The 22,443-nt window shown below is 64.6% G+C and overlaps 14 non-coding genes across 14 annotated transcripts; 7 read left to right on the top strand and 7 right to left on the bottom strand.

Annotated features, from left to right (window-relative positions):
• Window positions 1-1,134: 1,134 nt before the first annotated feature.
• On the bottom strand, window positions 1,135-1,208 carry TRNAN-GUU (transfer RNA asparagine (anticodon GUU)). Its single transcript has one exon. It is a non-coding gene; the product is annotated as a tRNA-Asn (tRNA).
• Window positions 1,209-1,523: 315 nt separating this feature from the next.
• Window positions 1,524-1,606, top strand: TRNAL-CAG (transfer RNA leucine (anticodon CAG)). Its single transcript has one exon. It is a non-coding gene; the product is annotated as a tRNA-Leu (tRNA).
• Window positions 1,607-4,233: 2,627 nt separating this feature from the next.
• Window positions 4,234-4,307, bottom strand: TRNAN-GUU (transfer RNA asparagine (anticodon GUU)). Its single transcript has one exon. It is a non-coding gene; the product is annotated as a tRNA-Asn (tRNA).
• A 315-nt stretch (window positions 4,308-4,622) lies between these two features.
• Window positions 4,623-4,705, top strand: TRNAL-CAG (transfer RNA leucine (anticodon CAG)). Its single transcript has one exon. It is a non-coding gene; the product is annotated as a tRNA-Leu (tRNA).
• Window positions 4,706-7,333: 2,628 nt separating this feature from the next.
• TRNAN-GUU (transfer RNA asparagine (anticodon GUU)) lies at window positions 7,334-7,407 on the bottom strand. The gene has a single exon. It is a non-coding gene; the product is annotated as a tRNA-Asn (tRNA).
• Window positions 7,408-7,722: 315 nt separating this feature from the next.
• Window positions 7,723-7,805, top strand: TRNAL-CAG (transfer RNA leucine (anticodon CAG)). Its single transcript has one exon. It is a non-coding gene; the product is annotated as a tRNA-Leu (tRNA).
• A 2,631-nt stretch (window positions 7,806-10,436) lies between these two features.
• TRNAN-GUU (transfer RNA asparagine (anticodon GUU)) lies at window positions 10,437-10,510 on the bottom strand. The gene has a single exon. It is a non-coding gene; the product is annotated as a tRNA-Asn (tRNA).
• A 315-nt stretch (window positions 10,511-10,825) lies between these two features.
• On the top strand, window positions 10,826-10,908 carry TRNAL-CAG (transfer RNA leucine (anticodon CAG)). The gene has a single exon. It is a non-coding gene; the product is annotated as a tRNA-Leu (tRNA).
• A 2,631-nt stretch (window positions 10,909-13,539) lies between these two features.
• TRNAN-GUU (transfer RNA asparagine (anticodon GUU)) lies at window positions 13,540-13,613 on the bottom strand. The gene has a single exon. It is a non-coding gene; the product is annotated as a tRNA-Asn (tRNA).
• Window positions 13,614-13,928: 315 nt separating this feature from the next.
• TRNAL-CAG (transfer RNA leucine (anticodon CAG)) lies at window positions 13,929-14,011 on the top strand. Its single transcript has one exon. It is a non-coding gene; the product is annotated as a tRNA-Leu (tRNA).
• A 2,631-nt stretch (window positions 14,012-16,642) lies between these two features.
• Window positions 16,643-16,716, bottom strand: TRNAN-GUU (transfer RNA asparagine (anticodon GUU)). Its single transcript has one exon. It is a non-coding gene; the product is annotated as a tRNA-Asn (tRNA).
• Window positions 16,717-17,031: 315 nt separating this feature from the next.
• On the top strand, window positions 17,032-17,114 carry TRNAL-CAG (transfer RNA leucine (anticodon CAG)). The gene has a single exon. It is a non-coding gene; the product is annotated as a tRNA-Leu (tRNA).
• A 2,631-nt stretch (window positions 17,115-19,745) lies between these two features.
• Window positions 19,746-19,819, bottom strand: TRNAN-GUU (transfer RNA asparagine (anticodon GUU)). The gene has a single exon. It is a non-coding gene; the product is annotated as a tRNA-Asn (tRNA).
• Window positions 19,820-20,134: 315 nt separating this feature from the next.
• Window positions 20,135-20,217, top strand: TRNAL-CAG (transfer RNA leucine (anticodon CAG)). Its single transcript has one exon. It is a non-coding gene; the product is annotated as a tRNA-Leu (tRNA).
• The last annotated feature ends 2,226 nt before the right edge of the window (window positions 20,218-22,443 follow it).

Here is a 22,443-nt window from a genome sequence, read left to right as displayed (position 1 = left end):
CTTCTGGGACACCAGGTCAACCCCATCGATGTGTGCGGGAGGGAGAGGCTGGCGAGTGGGAGGGGAGCTCCCTGTCTCAGAGCCTCGCTGCCTGCCTGCCCTCTGCGTGGGCAAATCACCCGCCAGGCGCCAGGTCGACCCGGGCCTGGAAAAGAGAGGGAAGGGGAGAACGGCCTGACCCTCCGCTTGCAAGGGTCCCCTGACCGCCTCCCCCACCTTGTGCCAGCCTCCGGGAGAGGCTCTGCTTGCCGCGGGCATGGTGGCGCCCCCGCCACTCCCGGAGGAGCTGGCAGTCGGGTGGGGTGCCGCGTTCAGAGACGAAAGCTTGTGGCAAGGGCTGACTTTCAATAGATCGCAGCGAGGGAGCTTCTCTGCTACGTACGAAACCCTGAATCAGGTCGTCTACGAATGATTTAGCACCAGGGTCCCCATGAACAAGCCGGGCTCTGTCTTGCCCAGGTCCGTTGAGCAAGCAGCCGGCAGCTGGGGAGGGAAGAGCTGGCTGCTCTCAGAAGCCACCTGCCCTGTGACTCCAGTGCCACGTCACGAGGCGCTCAGGACCCGGACTGTGAATCTCACGTCTGAACACACGGGTCCGTCCGGAGTCACGGAAAGGCCTCGGGCCTTCCTTTTCTGCCCCACCCCCAAAATCGACACGCGCTAGGTGGCCTGGGGGGTGCCCAATCTGGACGCAAAAGGTTCAGCGAAGGAGTCTGGAAGGCACGCAGGCCAGGCAGCTGGAACCAAATGAGAAAGGTCCCCCCGGCTTGCCCAAATGGGGGAGGAGGGCCATCCGGCGGAAGAGCATGCGATGAATCTTGAGTGGGTGGCCGCCAAGACATATCGGAGAGGCCCTTGCGCTGCCCCGTCCCAAGGTGGGTTTGGGAAAGTAGGCTTTGGGCAGAAGAGCAGGCCGGTTTCAGAGGCGGCTCTTGTGGCGGGGATCGCTGCTCAGCGTTGCGTGGTTGGGCACCCCGACACGTTAAGTGTCGAAATCCTTGGAGCGCACAGAGGCAAAAGGAGCCTCGGAGTCCCGAGGCCGCTCGGCGCAACGCAGGAAGTGAGACGCACCGGGGCCGGAAAAAGCTCTCCCTGCCTACTCCAAAAGGGGGCTGGGCAGGGCACGCCAAGCACCGTCCCTGGGTGGGCTCGAACCACCAACCTTCCGGTTAACAGCCGAACGCGCTGGCCCATTGCGCCACAGAGACGAGGCAGGCCAAGCCTGCGCCCCGCTCGTCTCCTTCTCTGTCCGCTGAGCGCCCCACCAGGCTGTGCAGCGAAGTATATGCCCCGGGGCCCCTCCTGGGCTCTGCCCAGCGAGGAAGAGGCTGCTGGGTTGCCCCTGGCAGAGGCAATTCCTCTCCAGGCAGCCCCCGGTTGCTGGCGGGCCTCCTGGCTTCCTCAAGAGACCTCATGGCCGCTGGGGCACTCTCCGCCCGGGCTCGGGGGTGCAAGGAACCCAGCGCGCGGGCCCGGGAAGAGGGTGCTGGGCTGAAGGGCGCGGCCAGGGCCCGCCCCTGCGTGTCAGGATGGCCGAGCGGTCGAAGGCGCTGCGTTCAGGTCGCAGTCTCCCCTGGAGGCGTGGGTTCGAGTCCCACTCCTGACAGCAGCCCCTTCTTTTCCCTGCGAGGCTCCCTCCCTGCCTGCACAGCTGTTGCTCTTGCAGTGGAGAAGGACACAGCAGCTTCCCCCAGGAGGCTGCAAGCTTCCCAGATGCCCAAGGCGGGAGGCGCGGCTCCCAGGCTGCGCTGGCTCTGCGCGGGATTGCCCGTGGGCACTACCCTCGGCAGGACGGCTCCTTTTTGCTGCCAACCCGGTTTGGCAATCTTGAGCATATCCAGCTGCGCAGGCCACCCCTTGGTGCCTGCCGCCCGCTACTCCCTCCCGGAGACTCCGGGAAGTGTGTGCCCACCCCCGGGGCCCTGCCCTAGGTGGCTGGGGGCGGCCGGGCCCGGCAGGCACTTGCCCCTGCACTCGGGCTTAACTGTGAGCTCAGCGAATGGAGTGGATGGAGCCACCTGCGAGTCCACCCGCAAGCCTGTGGTCTGCTGCTGCCCTGTGGGGCCTGCCTGAGGTGCCTGGGGACCGCAGGGCCTAGCAGGCAGCTGGCGCCGGGCACTGGGGATGCCTGAAGTGAGGAGCGTCTCCCGCAGCCAGGCCTAGGCCTGCTGGCACTTCTCCCTGGAGCTGGGCCCTGCAGGTAGCTGAATGGCTGGGTAGAGGCCGCGGGGCAGAAGGCTTGGATCTGGAGCCAATGTTGGGCAGGGAGAGCCAGGGAAGAGTGCGGGGGGGGGGTGAGGGGGGATGCGGGGCAGGGGTGAGGATGGAGACTGAAGCCTGGCAGGGGGCACTTTTGGGAGGCTTAAGCCCCTGGTGGTTGTGTGGGTGCTCCGAGTGTCGTTGCCCGACTGCACCCTGGGGAGTTGACTGGGTGGGAAAGGCTTGGCGGCAGGAATTGTGGGCGCCAGGTCAACCCTACGCATTTCTCTGGGGCCATGGAGACAGCAGGTCAACCCCATGCAATTGTAGGGGGATTTCCAGGCCCCAGGCCAACCCCATGCATTTCTCTGGGGCGTTGGAGACAGCAGGGCAACCCTATGCAATTGTAGGGGGACTTCCAGGCCCCAGGCCAATCCCATGCATTTCTCTGGGGCGTTGGAGACACCGCGTCAACCCGATGCATTTCTGTGGGGCCTTGGGGACACCAGGTCAACCCTATGCAGTTCTTTGGGGATTTCCTGCCACCAGGCCTACCCCGCGCATTTCTGCGGGGACTTGGAAACACCAGGCCAACCCCATGCCTTTCTATGGGGCGTTGGAGGCACCGGGTCAACCCTATGCATTTGTATGGGGACTTCCAGGCACCAGGTTCATCCCCCGTGCATTCCTCTGGGGACTTCCTGGCACCAAGTCAACCCCTTCGTTCCTTTGGGGACTTGGAGAGACGACTTCTACCCCATTCAAGCCTGCGGGGACTTTCAGACACCAGGCCTACCCCAGGCATTCCTATGGGGACTTGTCAGCAAACAAGTCGACCCCATTGCTTGCTATCGGGACTGCCAGACACCAGGTCTACCCTGTTTTGAAGTGCAGGGTTGGCTTCTGGGACACCAGGTCAACCCCATCGATGTGTGCGGGAGGGAGAGGCTGGCGAGTGGGAGGGGAGCTCCCTGTCTCAGAGCCTCGCTGCCTGCCTGCCCTCTGCGTGGGCAAATCACCCGCCAGGCGCCAGGTCGACCCGGGCCTGGAAAAGAGAGGGAAGGGGAGAACGGCCTGACCCTCCGCTTGCAAGGGTCCCCTGACCGCCTCCCCCACCTTGTGCCAGCCTCCGGGAGAGGCTCTGCTTGCCGCGGGCATGGTGGCGCCCCCGCCACTCCCGGAGGAGCTGGCAGTCGGGTGGGGTGCCGCGTTCAGAGACGAAAGCTTGTGGCAAGGGCTGACTTTCAATAGATCGCAGCGAGGGAGCTTCTCTGCTACGTACGAAACCCTGAATCAGGTCGTCTACGAATGATTTAGCACCAGGGTCCCCATGAACAAGCCGGGCTCTGTCTTGCCCAGGTCCGTTGAGCAAGCAGCCGGCAGCTGGGGAGGGAAGAGCTGGCTGCTCTCAGAAGCCACCTGCCCTGTGACTCCAGTGCCACGTCACGAGGCGCTCAGGACCCGGACTGTGAATCTCACGTCTGAACACACGGGTCCGTCCGGAGTCACGGAAAGGCCTCGGGCCTTCCTTTTCTGCCCCACCCCCAAAATCGACACGCGCTAGGTGGCCTGGGGGGTGCCCAATCTGGACGCAAAAGGTTCAGCGAAGGAGTCTGGAAGGCACGCAGGCCAGGCAGCTGGAACCAAATGAGAAAGGTCCCCCCGGCTTGCCCAAATGGGGGAGGAGGGCCATCCGGCGGAAGAGCATGCGATGAATCTTGAGTGGGTGGCCGCCAAGACATATCGGAGAGGCCCTTGCGCTGCCCCGTCCCAAGGTGGGTTTGGGAAAGTAGGCTTTGGGCAGAAGAGCAGGCCGGTTTCAGAGGCGGCTCTTGTGGCGGGGATCGCTGCTCAGCGTTGCGTGGTTGGGCACCCCGACACGTTAAGTGTCGAAATCCTTGGAGCGCACAGAGGCAAAAGGAGCCTCGGAGTCCCGAGGCCGCTCGGCGCAACGCAGGAAGTGAGACGCACCGGGGCCGGAAAAAGCTCTCCCTGCCTACTCCAAAAGGGGGCTGGGCAGGGCACGCCAAGCACCGTCCCTGGGTGGGCTCGAACCACCAACCTTCCGGTTAACAGCCGAACGCGCTGGCCCATTGCGCCACAGAGACGAGGCAGGCCAAGCCTGCGCCCCGCACGTCTCCTTCTCTGTCCGCCGAGCGCCCCACCAGGCTGTGCAGCGAAGCATATGCCCCGGGGCCCCTCCTGGGCTCTGCCCAGCGAGGAAGAGGCTGCTGGGTTGCCCCTGGCAGAGGCAATTCCTCTCCAGGCAGCCCCCGGTTGCTGGCGGGCCTCCTGGCTTCCTCAAGAGACCTCATGGCCGCTGGGGCACTCTCCGCCCGGGCTCGGGGGTGCAAGGAACCCAGCGCGTGGGCCCGGGAAGAGGGTGCTGGGCTGAAGGGCGCGGCCAGGGCCCGCCCCTGCGTGTCAGGATGGCCGAGCGGTCGAAGGCGCTGCGTTCAGGTCGCAGTCTCCCCTGGAGGCGTGGGTTCGAGTCCCACTCCTGACAGCAGCCCCTTCTTTTCCCTGCGAGGCTCCCTCCCTGCCTGCACAGCTGTTGCTCTTGCAGTGGAGAAGGACACAGCAGCTTCCCCCAGGAGGCTGCAAGCTTCCCAGATGCCCAAGGCGGGAGGCGCGGCTCCCAGGCTGCGCTGGCTCTGCGCGGGATTGCCCGTGGGCACTACCCTCGGCAGGACGGCTCCTTTTTGCTGCCAACCCGGTTTGGCAATCTTGAGCATATCCAGCTGCGCAGGCCACCCCTTGGTGCCTGCCGCCCGCTACTCCCTCCCGGAGACTCCGGGAAGTGTGTGCCCACCCCCGGGGCCCTGCCCTAGGTGGCTGGGGGCGGCCGGGCCCGGCAGGCACTTGCCCCTGCACTCGGGCTTAACTGTGAGCTCAGCGAATGGAGTGGATGGAGCCACCTGCGAGTCCACCCGCAAGCCTGTGGTCTGCTGCTGCCCTGTGGGGCCTGCCTGAGGTGCCTGGGGACCGCAGGGCCTAGCAGGCAGCTGGCGCCGGGCACTGGGGATGCCTGAAGTGAGGAGCGTCTCCCGCAGCCAGGCCTAGGCCTGCTGGCACTTCTCCCTGGAGCTGGGCCCTGCAGGTAGCTGAATGGCTGGGTAGAGGCCGCGGGGCAGAAGGCTGGGATCTGGAGCCAATGTTGGGCAGGGAGAGCCAGGGAAGAGTGCGGGGGGGGGGGTGAGGGGGGATGCGGGGCAGGGGTGAGGATGGAGACTGAAGCCTGGCAGGGGGCACTTTTGGGAGGCTTAAGCCCCTGGTGGTTGTGTGGGTGCTCCGAGTGTCGTTGCCCGACTGCACCCTGGGGAGTTGACTGGGTGGGAAAGGCTTGGCGGCAGGAATTGTGGGCGCCAGGTCAACCCTACGCATTTCTCTGGGGCCATGGAGACAGCAGGTCAACCCCATGCAATTGTAGGGGGATTTCCAGGCCCCAGGCCAACCCCATGCATTTCTCTGGGGCGTTGGAGACAGCAGGGCAACCCTATGCAATTGTAGGGGGACTTCCAGGCCCCAGGCCAATCCCATGCATTTCTCTGGGGCGTTGGAGACACCGCGTCAACCCGATGCATTTCTGTGGGGCCTTGGGGACACCAGGTCAACCCTATGCAATTCTTTGGGGATTTCCTGCCACCAGGCCTACCCCGCGCATTTCTGCGGGGACTTGGAAACACCAGGCCAACCCCATGCCTTTCTATGGGGCGTTGGAGGCACCGGGTCAACCCTATGCATTTGTATGGGGACTTCCAGGCACCAGGTTCATCCCCCGTGCATTCCTCTGGGGACTTCCTGGCACCAAGTCAACCCCTTCGTTCCTTTGGGGACTTGGAGAGACGACTTCTACCCCATTCAAGCCTGCGGGGACTTTCAGACACCAGGCCTACCCCAGGCATTCCTATGGGGACTTGTCAGCAAACAAGTCGACCCCATTGCTTGCTATCGGGACTGCCAGACACCAGGTCTACCCTGTTTTGAAGTGCAGGGTTGGCTTCTGGGACACCAGGTCAACCCCATCGATGTGTGCGGGAGGGAGAGGCTGGCGAGTGGGAGGGGAGCTCCCTGTCTCAGAGCCTCGCTGCCTGCCTGCCCTCTGCGTGGGCAAATCACCCGCCAGGCGCCAGGTCGACCCGGGCCTGGAAAAGAGAGGGAAGGGGAGAACGGCCTGACCCTCCGCTTGCAAGGGTCCCCTGACCGCCTCCCCCACCTTGTGCCAGCCTCCGGGAGAGGCTCTGCTTGCCGCGGGCATGGTGGCGCCCCCGCCACTCCCGGAGGAGCTGGCAGTCGGGTGGGGTGCCGCGTTCAGAGACGAAAGCTTGTGGCAAGGGCTGACTTTCAATAGATCGCAGCGAGGGAGCTTCTCTGCTACGTACGAAACCCTGAATCAGGTCGTCTACGAATGATTTAGCACCAGGGTCCCCATGAACAAGCCGGGCTCTGTCTTGCCCAGGTCCGTTGAGCAAGCAGCCGGCAGCTGGGGAGGGAAGAGCTGGCTGCTCTCAGAAGCCACCTGCCCTGTGACTCCAGTGCCACGTCACGAGGCGCTCAGGACCCGGACTGTGAATCTCACGTCTGAACACACGGGTCCGTCCGGAGTCACGGAAAGGCCTCGGGCCTTCCTTTTCTGCCCCACCCCCAAAATCGACACGCGCTAGGTGGCCTGGGGGGTGCCCAATCTGGACGCAAAAGGTTCAGCGAAGGAGTCTGGAAGGCACGCAGGCCAGGCAGCTGGAACCAAATGAGAAAGGTCCCCCCGGCTTGCCCAAATGGGGGAGGAGGGCCATCCGGCGGAAGAGCATGCGATGAATCTTGAGTGGGTGGCCGCCAAGACATATCGGAGAGGCCCTTGCGCTGCCCCGTCCCAAGGTGGGTTTGGGAAAGTAGGCTTTGGGCAGAAGAGCAGGCCGGTTTCAGAGGCGGCTCTTGTGGCGGGGATCGCTGCTCAGCGTTGCGTGGTTGGGCACCCCGACACGTTAAGTGTCGAAATCCTTGGAGCGCACAGAGGCAAAAGGAGCCTCGGAGTCCCGAGGCCGCTCGGCGCAACGCAGGAAGTGAGACGCACCGGGGCCGGAAAAAGCTCTCCCTGCCTACTCCAAAAGGGGGCTGGGCAGGGCACGCCAAGCACCGTCCCTGGGTGGGCTCGAACCACCAACCTTCCGGTTAACAGCCGAACGCGCTGGCCCATTGCGCCACAGAGACGAGGCAGGCCAAGCCTGCGCCCCGCTCGTCTCCTTCTCTGTCCGCCGAGCGCCCCACCAGGCTGTGCAGCGAAGCATATGCCCCGGGGCCCCTCCTGGGCTCTGCCCAGCGAGGAAGAGGCTGCTGGGTTGCCCCTGGCAGAGGCAATTCCTCTCCAGGCAGCCCCCGGTTGCTGGCGGGCCTCCTGGCTTCCTCAAGAGACCTCATGGCCGCTGGGGCACTCTCCGCCCGGGCTCGGGGGTGCAAGGAACCCAGCGCGCGGGCCCGGGAAGAGGGTGCTGGGCTGAAGGGCGCGGCCAGGGCCCGCCCCTGCGTGTCAGGATGGCCGAGCGGTCGAAGGCGCTGCGTTCAGGTCGCAGTCTCCCCTGGAGGCGTGGGTTCGAGTCCCACTCCTGACAGCAGCCCCTTCTTTTCCCTGCGAGGCTCCCTCCCTGCCTGCACAGCTGTTGCTCTTGCAGTGGAGAAGGACACAGCAGCTTCCCCCAGGAGGCTGCAAGCTTCCCAGATGCCCAAGGCGGGAGGCGCGGCTCCCAGGCTGCGCTGGCTCTGCGCGGGATTGCCCGTGGGCACTACCCTCGGCAGGACGGCTCCTTTTTGCTGCCAACCCGGTTTGGCAATCTTGAGCATATCCAGCTGCGCAGGCCACCCCTTGGTGCCTGCCGCCCGCTACTCCCTCCCGGAGACTCCGGGAAGTGTGTGCCCACCCCCGGGGCCCTGCCCTAGGTGGCTGGGGGCGGCCGGGCCCGGCAGGCACTTGCCCCTGCACTCGGGCTTAACTGTGAGCTCAGCGAATGGAGTGGATGGAGCCACCTGCGAGTCCACCCGCAAGCCTGTGGTCTGCTGCTGCCCTGTGGGGCCTGCCTGAGGTGCCTGGGGACCGCAGGGCCTAGCAGGCAGCTGGCGCCGGGCACTGGGGATGCCTGAAGTGAGGAGCGTCTCCCGCAGCCAGGCCTAGGCCTGCTGGCACTTCTCCCTGGAGCTGGGCCCTGCAGGTAGCTGAATGGCTGGGTAGAGGCCGCGGGGCAGAAGGCTGGGATCTGGAGCCAATGTTGGGCAGGGAGAGCCAGGGAAGAGTGCGGGGGGGGGTGGGGTGAGGGGGGATGCGGGGCAGGGGTGAGGATGGAGACTGAAGCCTGGCAGAGGGCACTTTTGGGAGGCTTAAGCCCCTGGTGGTTGTGTGGGTGCTCCGAGTGTCGTTGCCCGACTGCACCCTGGGGAGTTGACTGGGTGGGAAAGGCTTGGCGGCAGGAATTGTGGGCGCCAGGTCAACCCTACGCATTTCTCTGGGGCCATGGAGACAGCAGGTCAACCCCATGCAATTGTAGGGGGATTTCCAGGCCCCAGGCCAACCCCATGCATTTCTCTGGGGCGTTGGAGACAGCAGGGCAACCCTATGCAATTGTAGGGGGACTTCCAGGCCCCAGGCCAATCCCATGCATTTCTCTGGGGCGTTGGAGACACCGCGTCAACCCGATGCATTTCTGTGGGGCCTTGGGGACACCAGGTCAACCCTATGCAGTTCTTTGGGGATTTCCTGCCACCAGGCCTACCCCGCGCATTTCTGTGGGGACTTGGAAACACCAGGCCAACCCCATGCCTTTCTATGGGGCGTTGGAGGCACCGGGTCAACCCTATGCATTTGTATGGGGACTTCCAGGCACCAGGTTCATCCCCCGTGTATTCCTCTGGGGACTTCCTGGCACCAAGTCAACCCCTTCGTTCCTTTGGGGACTTGGAGAGACGACTTCTACCCCATTCAAGCCTGCGGGGACTTTCAGACACCAGGCCTACCCCAGGCATTCCTATGGGGACTTGTCAGCAAACAAGTCGACCCCATTGCTTGCTATCGGGACTGCCAGACACCAGGTCTACCCTGTTTTGAAGTGCAGGGTTGGCTTCTGGGACACCAGGTCAACCCCATCGATGTGTGCGGGAGGGAGAGGCTGGCGAGTGGGAGGGGAGCTCCCTGTCTCAGAGCCTCGCTGCCTGCCTGCCCTCTGCGTGGGCAAATCACCCGCCAGGCGCCAGGTCGACCCGGGCCTGGAAAAGAGAGGGAAGGGGAGAACGGCCTGACCCTCCGCTTGCAAGGGTCCCCTGACCGCCTCCCCCACCTTGTGCCAGCCTCCGGGAGAGGCTCTGCTTGCCGCGGGCATGGTGGCGCCCCCGCCACTCCCGGAGGAGCTGGCAGTCGGGTGGGGTGCCGCGTTCAGAGACGAAAGCTTGTGGCAAGGGCTGACTTTCAATAGATCGCAGCGAGGGAGCTTCTCTGCTACGTACGAAACCCTGAATCAGGTCGTCTACGAATGATTTAGCACCAGGGTCCCCATGAACAAGCCGGGCTCTGTCTTGCCCAGGTCCGTTGAGCAAGCAGCCGGCAGCTGGGGAGGGAAGAGCTGGCTGCTCTCAGAAGCCACCTGCCCTGTGACTCCAGTGCCACGTCACGAGGCGCTCAGGACCCGGACTGTGAATCTCACGTCTGAACACACGGGTCCGTCCGGAGTCACGGAAAGGCCTCGGGCCTTCCTTTTCTGCCCCACCCCCAAAATCGACACGCGCTTGGTGGCCTGGGGGGTGCCCAACCTGGACGCAAAAGGTTCAGCGAAGGAGTCTGGAAGGCACGCAGGCCAGGCAGCTGGAACCAAATGAGAAAGGTCCCCCCGGCTTGCCCAAATGGGGGAGGAGGGCCATCCGGCGGAAGAGCATGCGATGAATCTTGAGTGGGTGGCCGCCAAGACATATCGGAGAGGCCCTTGCGCTGCCCCGTCCCAAGGTGGGTTTGGGAAAGTAGGCTTTGGGCAGAAGAGCAGGCCGGTTTCAGAGGCGGCTCTTGTGGCGGGGATCGCTGCTCAGCGTTGCGTGGTTGGGCACCCCGACACGTTAAGTGTCGAAATCCTTGGAGCGCACAGAGGCAAAAGGAGCCTCGGAGTCCCGAGGCCGCTCGGCGCAACGCAGGAAGTGAGACGCACCGGGGCCGGAAAAAGCTCTCCCTGCCTACTCCAAAAGGGGGCTGGGCAGGGCACGCCAAGCACCGTCCCTGGGTGGGCTCGAACCACCAACCTTCCGGTTAACAGCCGAACGCGCTGGCCCATTGCGCCACAGAGACGAGGCAGGCCAAGCCTGCGCCCCGCTCGTCTCCTTCTCTGTCCGCCGAGCGCCCCACCAGGCTGTGCAGCGAAGCATATGCCCCGGGGCCCCTCCTGGGCTCTGCCCAGCGAGGAAGAGGCTGCTGGGTTGCCCCTGGCAGAGGCAATTCCTCTCCAGGCAGCCCCCGGTTGCTGGCGGGCCTCCTGGCTTCCTCAAGAGACCTCATGGCCGCTGGGGCACTCTCCGCCCGGGCTCGGGGGTGCAAGGAACCCAGCGCGTGGGCCCGGGAAGAGGGTGCTGGGCTGAAGGGCGCGGCCAGGGCCCGCCCCTGCGTGTCAGGATGGCCGAGCGGTCGAAGGCGCTGCGTTCAGGTCGCAGTCTCCCCTGGAGGCGTGGGTTCGAGTCCCACTCCTGACAGCAGCCCCTTCTTTTCCCTGCGAGGCTCCCTCCCTGCCTGCACAGCTGTTGCTCTTGCAGTGGAGAAGGACACAGCAGCTTCCCCCAGGAGGCTGCAAGCTTCCCAGATGCCCAAGGCGGGAGGCGCGGCTCCCAGGCTGCGCTGGCTCTGCGCGGGATTGCCCGTGGGCACTACCCTCGGCAGGACGGCTCCTTTTTGCTGCCAACCCGGTTTGGCAATCTTGAGCATATCCAGCTGCGCAGGCCACCCCTTGGTGCCTGCCGCCCGCTACTCCCTCCCGGAGACTCCGGGAAGTGTGTGCCCACCCCCGGGGCCCTGCCCTAGGTGGCTGGGGGCGGCCGGGCCCGGCAGGCACTTGCCCCTGCACTCGGGCTTAACTGTGAGCTCAGCGAATGGAGTGGATGGAGCCACCTGCGAGTCCACCCGCAAGCCTGTGGTCTGCTGCTGCCCTGTGGGGCCTGCCTGAGGTGCCTGGGGACCGCAGGGCCTAGCAGGCAGCTGGCGCCGGGCACTGGGGATGCCTGAAGTGAGGAGCGTCTCCCGCAGCCAGGCCTAGGCCTGCTGGCACTTCTCCCTGGAGCTGGGCCCTGCAGGTAGCTGAATGGCTGGGTAGAGGCCGCGGGGCAGAAGGCTGGGATCTGGAGCCAATGTTGGGCAGGGAGAGCCAGGGAAGAGTGCGGGGGGGGGTGGGGTGAGGGGGGATGCGGGGCAGGGGTGAGGATGGAGACTGAAGCCTGGCAGGGGGCACTTTTGGGAGGCTTAAGCCCCTGGTGGTTGTGTGGGTGCTCCGAGTGTCGTTGCCCGACTGCACCCTGGGGAGTTGACTGGGTGGGAAAGGCTTGGCGGCAGGAATTGTGGGCGCCAGGTCAACCCTACGCATTTCTCTGGGGCCATGGAGACAGCAGGTCAACCCCATGCAATTGTAGGGGGATTTCCAGGCCCCAGGCCAACCCCATGCATTTCTCTGGGGCGTTGGAGACAGCAGGGCAACCCTATGCAATTGTAGGGGGACTTCCAGGCCCCAGGCCAATCCCATGCATTTCTCTGGGGCGTTGGAGACACCGCGTCAACCCGATGCATTTCTGTGGGGCCTTGGGGACACCAGGTCAACCCTATGCAGTTCTTTGGGGATTTCCTGCCACCAGGCCTACCCCGCGCATTTCTGCGGGGACTTGGAAACACCAGGCCAACCCCATGCCTTTCTATGGGGCGTTGGAGGCACCGGGTCAACCCTATGCATTTGTATGGGGACTTCCAGGCACCAGGTTCATCCCCCGTGCATTCCTCTGGGGACTTCCTGGCACCAAGTCAACCCCTTCGTTCCTTTGGGGACTTGGAGAGACGACTTCTACCCCATTCAAGCCTGCGGGGACTTTCAGACACCAGGCCTACCCCAGGCATTCCTATGGGGACTTGTCAGCAAACAAGTCGACCCCATTGCTTGCTATCGGGACTGCCAGACACCAGGTCTACCCTGTTTTGAAGTGCAGGGTTGGCTTCTGGGACACCAGGTCAACCCCATCGATGTGTGCGGGAGGGAGAGGCTGGCGAGTGGGAGGGGAGCTCCCTGTCTCAGAGCCTCGCTGCCTGCCTGCCCTCTGCGTGGGCAAATCACCCGCCAGGCGCCAGGTCGACCCGGGCCTGGAAAAGAGAGGGAAGGGGAGAACGGCCTGACCCTCCGCTTGCAAGGGTCCCCTGACCGCCTCCCCCACCTTGTGCCAGCCTCCGGGAGAGGCTCTGCTTGCCGCGGGCATGGTGGCGCCCCCGCCACTCCCGGAGGAGCTGGCAGTCGGGTGGGGTGCCGCGTTCAGAGACGAAAGCTTGTGGCAAGGGCTGACTTTCAATAGATCGCAGCGAGGGAGCTTCTCTGCTACGTACGAAACCCTGAATCAGGTCGTCTACGAATGATTTAGCACCAGGGTCCCCATGAACAAGCCGGGCTCTGTCTTGCCCAGGTCCGTTGAGCAAGCAGCCGGCAGCTGGGGAGGGAAGAGCTGGCTGCTCTCAGAAGCCACCTGCCCTGTGACTCCAGTGCCACGTCACGAGGCGCTCAGGACCCGGACTGTGAATCTCACGTCTGAACACACGGGTCCGTCCGGAGTCACGGAAAGGCCTCGGGCCTTCCTTTTCTGCCCCACCCCCAAAATCGACACGCGCTTGGTGGCCTGGGGGGTGCCCAACCTGGACGCAAAAGGTTCAGCGAAGGAGTCTGGAAGGCACGCAGGCCAGGCAGCTGGAACCAAATGAGAAAGGTCCCCCCGGCTTGCCCAAATGGGGGAGGAGGGCCATCCGGCGGAAGAGCATGCGATGAATCTTGAGTGGGTGGCCGCCAAGACATATCGGAGAGGCCCTTGCGCTGCCCCGTCCCAAGGTGGGTTTGGGAAAGTAGGCTTTGGGCAGAAGAGCAGGCCGGTTTCAGAGGCGGCTCTTGTGGCGGGGATCGCTGCTCAGCGTTGCGTGGTTGGGCACCCCGACACGTTAAGTGTCGAAATCCTTGGAGCGCACAGAGGCAAAAGGAGCCTCGGAGTCCCGAGGCCGCTCGGCGCAACGCAGGAAGTGAGACGCACCGGGGCCGGAAAAAGCTCTCCCTGCCTACTCCAAAAGGGGGCTGGGCAGGGCACGCCAAGCACCGTCCCTGGGTGGGCTCGAACCACCAACCTTCCGGTTAACAGCCGAACGCGCTGGCCCATTGCGCCACAGAGACGAGGCAGGCCAAGCCTGCGCCCCGCTCGTCTCCTTCTCTGTCCGCCGAGCGCCCCACCAGGCTGTGCAGCGAAGCATATGCCCCGGGGCCCCTCCTGGGCTCTGCCCAGCGAGGAAGAGGCTGCTGGGTTGCCCCTGGCAGAGGCAATTCCTCTCCAGGCAGCCCCCGGTTGCTGGCGGGCCTCCTGGCTTCCTCAAGAGACCTCATGGCCGCTGGGGCACTCTCCGCCCGGGCTCGGGGGTGCAAGGAACCCAGCGCGTGGGCCCGGGAAGAGGGTGCTGGGCTGAAGGGCGCGGCCAGGGCCCGCCCCTGCGTGTCAGGATGGCCGAGCGGTCGAAGGCGCTGCGTTCAGGTCGCAGTCTCCCCTGGAGGCGTGGGTTCGAGTCCCACTCCTGACAGCAGCCCCTTCTTTTCCCTGCGAGGCTCCCTCCCTGCCTGCACAGCTGTTGCTCTTGCAGTGGAGAAGGACACAGCAGCTTCCCCCAGGAGGCTGCAAGCTTCCCAGATGCCCAAGGCGGGAGGCGCGGCTCCCAGGCTGCGCTGGCTCTGCGCGGGATTGCCCGTGGGCACTACCCTCGGCAGGACGGCTCCTTTTTGCTGCCAACCCGGTTTGGCAATCTTGAGCATATCCAGCTGCGCAGGCCACCCCTTGGTGCCTGCCGCCCGCTACTCCCTCCCGGAGACTCCGGGAAGTGTGTGCCCACCCCCGGGGCCCTGCCCTAGGTGGCTGGGGGCGGCCGGGCCCGGCAGGCACTTGCCCCTGCACTCGGGCTTAACTGTGAGCTCAGCGAATGGAGTGGATGGAGCCACCTGCGAGTCCACCCGCAAGCCTGTGGTCTGCTGCTGCCCTGTGGGGCCTGCCTGAGGTGCCTGGGGACCGCAGGGCCTAGCAGGCAGCTGGCGCCGGGCACTGGGGATGCCTGAAGTGAGGAGCGTCTCCCGCAGCCAGGCCTAGGCCTGCTGGCACTTCTCCCTGGAGCTGGGCCCTGCAGGTAGCTGAATGGCTGGGTAGAGGCCGCGGGGCAGAAGGCTGGGATCTGGAGCCAATGTTGGGCAGGGAGAGCCAGGGAAGAGTGCGGGGGGGGGTGGGGTGAGGGGGGATGCGGGGCAGGGGTGAGGATGGAGACTGAAGCCTGGCAGGGGGCACTTTTGGGAGGCTTAAGCCCCTGGTGGTTGTGTGGGTGCTCCGAGTGTCGTTGCCCGACTGCACCCTGGGGAGTTGACTGGGTGGGAAAGGCTTGGCGGCAGGAATTGTGGGCGCCAGGTCAACCCTACGCATTTCTCTGGGGCCATGGAGACAGCAGGTCAACCCCATGCAATTGTAGGGGGATTTCCAGGCCCCAGGCCAACCCCATGCATTTCTCTGGGGCGTTGGAGACAGCAGGGCAACCCTATGCAATTGTAGGGGGACTTCCAGGCCCCAGGCCAATCCCATGCATTTCTCTGGGGCGTTGGAGACACCGCGTCAACCCGATGCATTTCTGTGGGGCCTTGGGGACACCAGGTCAACCCTATGCAGTTCTTTGGGGATTTCCTGCCACCAGGCCTACCCCGCGCATTTCTGCGGGGACTTGGAAACACCAGGCCAACCCCATGCCTTTCTATGGGGCGTTGGAGGCACCGGGTCAACCCTATGCATTTGTATGGGGACTTCCAGGCACCAGGTTCATCCCCCGTGCATTCCTCTGGGGACTTCCTGGCACCAAGTCAACCCCTTCGTTCCTTTGGGGACTTGGAGAGACGACTTCTACCCCATTCAAGCCTGCGGGGACTTTCAGACACCAGGCCTACCCCAGGCATTCCTATGGGGACTTGTCAGCAAACAAGTCGACCCCATTGCTTGCTATCGGGACTGCCAGACACCAGGTCTACCCTGTTTTGAAGTGCAGGGTTGGCTTCTGGGACACCAGGTCAACCCCATCGATGTGTGCGGGAGGGAGAGGCTGGCGAGTGGGAGGGGAGCTCCCTGTCTCAGAGCCTCGCTGCCTGCCTGCCCTCTGCGTGGGCAAATCACCCGCCAGGCGCCAGGTCGACCCGGGCCTGGAAAAGAGAGGGAAGGGGAGAACGGCCTGACCCTCCGCTTGCAAGGGTCCCCTGACCGCCTCCCCCACCTTGTGCCAGCCTCCGGGAGAGGCTCTGCTTGCCGCGGGCATGGTGGCGCCCCCGCCACTCCCGGAGGAGCTGGCAGTCGGGTGGGGTGCCGCGTTCAGAGACGAAAGCTTGTGGCAAGGGCTGACTTTCAATAGATCGCAGCGAGGGAGCTTCTCTGCTACGTACGAAACCCTGAATCAGGTCGTCTACGAATGATTTAGCACCAGGGTCCCCATGAACAAGCCGGGCTCTGTCTTGCCCAGGTCCGTTGAGCAAGCAGCCGGCAGCTGGGGAGGGAAGAGCTGGCTGCTCTCAGAAGCCACCTGCCCTGTGACTCCAGTGCCACGTCACGAGGCGCTCAGGACCCGGACTGTGAATCTCACGTCTGAACACACGGGTCCGTCCGGAGTCACGGAAAGGCCTCGGGCCTTCCTTTTCTGCCCCACCCCCAAAATCGACACGCGCTTGGTGGCCTGGGGGGTGCCCAACCTGGACGCAAAAGGTTCAGCGAAGGAGTCTGGAAGGCACGCAGGCCAGGCAGCTGGAACCAAATGAGAAAGGTCCCCCCGGCTTGCCCAAATGGGGGAGGAGGGCCATCCGGCGGAAGAGCATGCGATGAATCTTGAGTGGGTGGCCGCCAAGACATATCGGAGAGGCCCTTGCGCTGCCCCGTCCCAAGGTGGGTTTGGGAAAGTAGGCTTTGGGCAGAAGAGCAGGCCGGTTTCAGAGGCGGCTCTTGTGGCGGGGATCGCTGCTCAGCGTTGCGTGGTTGGGCACCCCGACACGTTAAGTGTCGAAATCCTTGGAGCGCACAGAGGCAAAAGGAGCCTCGGAGTCCCGAGGCCGCTCGGCGCAACGCAGGAAGTGAGACGCACCGGGGCCGGAAAAAGCTCTCCCTGCCTACTCCAAAAGGGGGCTGGGCAGGGCACGCCAAGCACCGTCCCTGGGTGGGCTCGAACCACCAACCTTCCGGTTAACAGCCGAACGCGCTGGCCCATTGCGCCACAGAGACGAGGCAGGCCAAGCCTGCGCCCCGCTCGTCTCCTTCTCTGTCCGCCGAGCGCCCCACCAGGCTGTGCAGCGAAGCATATGCCCCGGGGCCCCTCCTGGGCTCTGCCCAGCGAGGAAGAGGCTGCTGGGTTGCCCCTGGCAGAGGCAATTCCTCTCCAGGCAGCCCCCGGTTGCTGGCGGGCCTCCTGGCTTCCTCAAGAGACCTCATGGCCGCTGGGGCACTCTCCGCCCGGGCTCGGGGGTGCAAGGAACCCAGCGCGTGGGCCCGGGAAGAGGGTGCTGGGCTGAAGGGCGCGGCCAGGGCCCGCCCCTGCGTGTCAGGATGGCCGAGCGGTCGAAGGCGCTGCGTTCAGGTCGCAGTCTCCCCTGGAGGCGTGGGTTCGAGTCCCACTCCTGACAGCAGCCCCTTCTTTTCCCTGCGAGGCTCCCTCCCTGCCTGCACAGCTGTTGCTCTTGCAGTGGAGAAGGACACAGCAGCTTCCCCCAGGAGGCTGCAAGCTTCCCAGATGCCCAAGGCGGGAGGCGCGGCTCCCAGGCTGCGCTGGCTCTGCGCGGGATTGCCCGTGGGCACTACCCTCGGCAGGACGGCTCCTTTTTGCTGCCAACCCGGTTTGGCAATCTTGAGCATATCCAGCTGCGCAGGCCACCCCTTGGTGCCTGCCGCCCGCTACTCCCTCCCGGAGACTCCGGGAAGTGTGTGCCCACCCCCGGGGCCCTGCCCTAGGTGGCTGGGGGCGGCCGGGCCCGGCAGGCACTTGCCCCTGCACTCGGGCTTAACTGTGAGCTCAGCGAATGGAGTGGATGGAGCCACCTGCGAGTCCACCCGCAAGCCTGTGGTCTGCTGCTGCCCTGTGGGGCCTGCCTGAGGTGCCTGGGGACCGCAGGGCCTAGCAGGCAGCTGGCGCCGGGCACTGGGGATGCCTGAAGTGAGGAGCGTCTCCCGCAGCCAGGCCTAGGCCTGCTGGCACTTCTCCCTGGAGCTGGGCCCTGCAGGTAGCTGAATGGCTGGGTAGAGGCCGCGGGGCAGAAGGCTGGGATCTGGAGCCAATGTTGGGCAGGGAGAGCCAGGGAAGAGTGCGGGGGGGGGTGGGGTGAGGGGGGATGCGGGGCAGGGGTGAGGATGGAGACTGAAGCCTGGCAGGGGGCACTTTTGGGAGGCTTAAGCCCCTGGTGGTTGTGTGGGTGCTCCGAGTGTCGTTGCCCGACTGCACCCTGGGGAGTTGACTGGGTGGGAAAGGCTTGGCGGCAGGAATTGTGGGCGCCAGGTCAACCCTACGCATTTCTCTGGGGCCATGGAGACAGCAGGTCAACCCCATGCAATTGTAGGGGGATTTCCAGGCCCCAGGCCAACCCCATGCATTTCTCTGGGGCGTTGGAGACAGCAGGGCAACCCTATGCAATTGTAGGGGGACTTCCAGGCCCCAGGCCAATCCCATGCATTTCTCTGGGGCGTTGGAGACACCGCGTCAACCCGATGCATTTCTGTGGGGCCTTGGGGACACCAGGTCAACCCTATGCAGTTCTTTGGGGATTTCCTGCCACCAGGCCTACCCCGCGCATTTCTGCGGGGACTTGGAAACACCAGGCCAACCCCATGCCTTTCTATGGGGCGTTGGAGGCACCGGGTCAACCCTATGCATTTGTATGGGGACTTCCAGGCACCAGGTTCATCCCCCGTGCATTCCTCTGGGGACTTCCTGGCACCAAGTCAACCCCTTCGTTCCTTTGGGGACTTGGAGAGACGACTTCTACCCCATTCAAGCCTGCGGGGACTTTCAGACACCAGGCCTACCCCAGGCATTCCTATGGGGACTTGTCAGCAAACAAGTCGACCCCATTGCTTGCTATCGGGACTGCCAGACACCAGGTCTACCCTGTTTTGAAGTGCAGGGTTGGCTTCTGGGACACCAGGTCAACCCCATCGATGTGTGCGGGAGGGAGAGGCTGGCGAGTGGGAGGGGAGCTCCCTGTCTCAGAGCCTCGCTGCCTGCCTGCCCTCTGCGTGGGCAAATCACCCGCCAGGCGCCAGGTCGACCCGGGCCTGGAAAAGAGAGGGAAGGGGAGAACGGCCTGACCCTCCGCTTGCAAGGGTCCCCTGACCGCCTCCCCCACCTTGTGCCAGCCTCCGGGAGAGGCTCTGCTTGCCGCGGGCATGGTGGCGCCCCCGCCACTCCCGGAGGAGCTGGCAGTCGGGTGGGGTGCCGCGTTCAGAGACGAAAGCTTGTGGCAAGGGCTGACTTTCAATAGATCGCAGCGAGGGAGCTTCTCTGCTACGTACGAAACCCTGAATCAGGTCGTCTACGAATGATTTAGCACCAGGGTCCCCATGAACAAGCCGGGCTCTGTCTTGCCCAGGTCCGTTGAGCAAGCAGCCGGCAGCTGGGGAGGGAAGAGCTGGCTGCTCTCAGAAGCCACCTGCCCTGTGACTCCAGTGCCACGTCACGAGGCGCTCAGGACCCGGACTGTGAATCTCACGTCTGAACACACGGGTCCGTCCGGAGTCACGGAAAGGCCTCGGGCCTTCCTTTTCTGCCCCACCCCCAAAATCGACACGCGCTTGGTGGCCTGGGGGGTGCCCAACCTGGACGCAAAAGGTTCAGCGAAGGAGTCTGGAAGGCACGCAGGCCAGGCAGCTGGAACCAAATGAGAAAGGTCCCCCCGGCTTGCCCAAATGGGGGAGGAGGGCCATCCGGCGGAAGAGCATGCGATGAATCTTGAGTGGGTGGCCGCCAAGACATATCGGAGAGGCCCTTGCGCTGCCCCGTCCCAAGGTGGGTTTGGGAAAGTAGGCTTTGGGCAGAAGAGCAGGCCGGTTTCAGAGGCGGCTCTTGTGGCGGGGATCGCTGCTCAGCGTTGCGTGGTTGGGCACCCCGACACGTTAAGTGTCGAAATCCTTGGAGCGCACAGAGGCAAAAGGAGCCTCGGAGTCCCGAGGCCGCTCGGCGCAACGCAGGAAGTGAGACGCACCGGGGCCGGAAAAAGCTCTCCCTGCCTACTCCAAAAGGGGGCTGGGCAGGGCACGCCAAGCACCGTCCCTGGGTGGGCTCGAACCACCAACCTTCCGGTTAACAGCCGAACGCGCTGGCCCATTGCGCCACAGAGACGAGGCAGGCCAAGCCTGCGCCCCGCTCGTCTCCTTCTCTGTCCGCCGAGCGCCCCACCAGGCTGTGCAGCGAAGCATATGCCCCGGGGCCCCTCCTGGGCTCTGCCCAGCGAGGAAGAGGCTGCTGGGTTGCCCCTGGCAGAGGCAATTCCTCTCCAGGCAGCCCCCGGTTGCTGGCGGGCCTCCTGGCTTCCTCAAGAGACCTCATGGCCGCTGGGGCACTCTCCGCCCGGGCTCGGGGGTGCAAGGAACCCAGCGCGTGGGCCCGGGAAGAGGGTGCTGGGCTGAAGGGCGCGGCCAGGGCCCGCCCCTGCGTGTCAGGATGGCCGAGCGGTCGAAGGCGCTGCGTTCAGGTCGCAGTCTCCCCTGGAGGCGTGGGTTCGAGTCCCACTCCTGACAGCAGCCCCTTCTTTTCCCTGCGAGGCTCCCTCCCTGCCTGCACAGCTGTTGCTCTTGCAGTGGAGAAGGACACAGCAGCTTCCCCCAGGAGGCTGCAAGCTTCCCAGATGCCCAAGGCGGGAGGCGCGGCTCCCAGGCTGCGCTGGCTCTGCGCGGGATTGCCCGTGGGCACTACCCTCGGCAGGACGGCTCCTTTTTGCTGCCAACCCGGTTTGGCAATCTTGAGCATATCCAGCTGCGCAGGCCACCCCTTGGTGCCTGCCGCCCGCTACTCCCTCCCGGAGACTCCGGGAAGTGTGTGCCCACCCCCGGGGCCCTGCCCTAGGTGGCTGGGGGCGGCCGGGCCCGGCAGGCACTTGCCCCTGCACTCGGGCTTAACTGTGAGCTCAGCGAATGGAGTGGATGGAGCCACCTGCGAGTCCACCCGCAAGCCTGTGGTCTGCTGCTGCCCTGTGGGGCCTGCCTGAGGTGCCTGGGGACCGCAGGGCCTAGCAGGCAGCTGGCGCCGGGCACTGGGGATGCCTGAAGTGAGGAGCGTCTCCCGCAGCCAGGCCTAGGCCTGCTGGCACTTCTCCCTGGAGCTGGGCCCTGCAGGTAGCTGAATGGCTGGGTAGAGGCCGCGGGGCAGAAGGCTGGGATCTGGAGCCAATGTTGGGCAGGGAGAGCCAGGGAAGAGTGCGGGGGGGGGGGGTGAGGGGGGATGCGGGGCAGGGGTGAGGATGGAGACTGAAGCCTGGCAGGGGGCACTTTTGGGAGGCTTAAGCCCCTGGTGGTTGTGTGGGTGCTCCGAGTGTCGTTGCCCGACTGCACCCTGGGGAGTTGACTGGGTGGGAAAGGCTTGGCGGCAGGAATTGTGGGCGCCAGGTCAACCCTACGCATTTCTCTGGGGCCATGGAGACAGCAGGTCAACCCCATGCAATTGTAGGGGGATTTCCAGGCCCCAGGCCAACCCCATGCATTTCTCTGGGGCGTTGGAGACAGCAGGGCAACCCTATGCAATTGTAGGGGGACTTCCAGGCCCCAGGCCAATCCCATGCATTTCTCTGGGGCGTTGGAGACACCGCGTCAACCCGATGCATTTCTGTGGGGCCTTGGGGACACCAGGTCAACCCTATGCAGTTCTTTGGGGATTTCCTGCCACCAGGCCTACCCCGCGCATTTCTGTGGGGACTTGGAAACACCAGGCCAACCCCATGCCTTTCTATGGGGCGTTGGAGGCACCGGGTCAACCCTATGCATTTGTATGGGGACTTCCAGGCACCAGGTTCATCCCCCGTGCATTCCTCTGGGGACTTCCTGGCACCAAGTCAACCCCTTCATTCCTTTGGGGACTTGGAGAGACGACTTCTACCCCATTCAAGCCTGCGGGGACTTTCAGACACCAGGCCTACCCCAGGCATTCCTATGGGGACTTGTCAGCAAACAAGTCGACCCCATTGCTTGCTATCGGGACTGCCAGACACCAGGTCTACCCTGTTTTGAAGTGCAGGGTTGGCTTCTGGGACACCAGGTCAACCCCATCGATGTGTGCGGGAGGGAGAGGCTGGCGAGTGGGAGGGGAGCTCCCTGTCTCAGAGCCTCGCTGCCTGCCTGCCCTCTGCGTGGGCAAATCACCCGCCAGGCGCCAGGTCGACCCGGGCCTGGAAAAGAGAGGGAAGGGGAGAACGGCCTGACCCTCCGCTTGCAAGGGTCCCCTGACCGCCTCCCCCACCTTGTGCCAGCCTCCGGGAGAGGCTCTGCTTGCCGCGGGCATGGTGGCGCCCCCGCCACTCCCGGAGGAGCTGGCAGTCGGGTGGGGTGCCGCGTTCAGAGACGAAAGCTTGTGGCAAGGGCTGACTTTCAATAGATCGCAGCGAGGGAGCTTCTCTGCTACGTACGAAACCCTGAATCAGGTCGTCTACGAATGATTTAGCACCAGGGTCCCCATGAACAAGCCGGGCTCTGTCTTGCCCAGGTCCGTTGAGCAAGCAGCCGGCAGCTGGGGAGGGAAGAGCTGGCTGCTCTCAGAAGCCACCTGCCCTGTGACTCCAGTGCCACGTCACGAGGCGCTCAGGACCCGGACTGTGAATCTCACGTCTGAACACACGGGTCCGTCCGGAGTCACGGAAAGGCCTCGGGCCTTCCTTTTCTGCCCCACCCCCAAAATCGACACGCGCTTGGTGGCCTGGGGGGTGCCCAACCTGGACGCAAAAGGTTCAGCGAAGGAGTCTGGAAGGCACGCAGGCC

This window comes from Alligator mississippiensis, chromosome 15, assembly GCF_030867095.1.
Source record: "Alligator mississippiensis isolate rAllMis1 chromosome 15, rAllMis1, whole genome shotgun sequence".
NCBI lineage: Eukaryota > Metazoa > Chordata > Crocodylia > Alligatoridae > Alligator > Alligator mississippiensis.
Note: the sequence above shows the minus strand (reverse complement) of the source record. Positions and strands in the feature narration are given on the sequence as shown.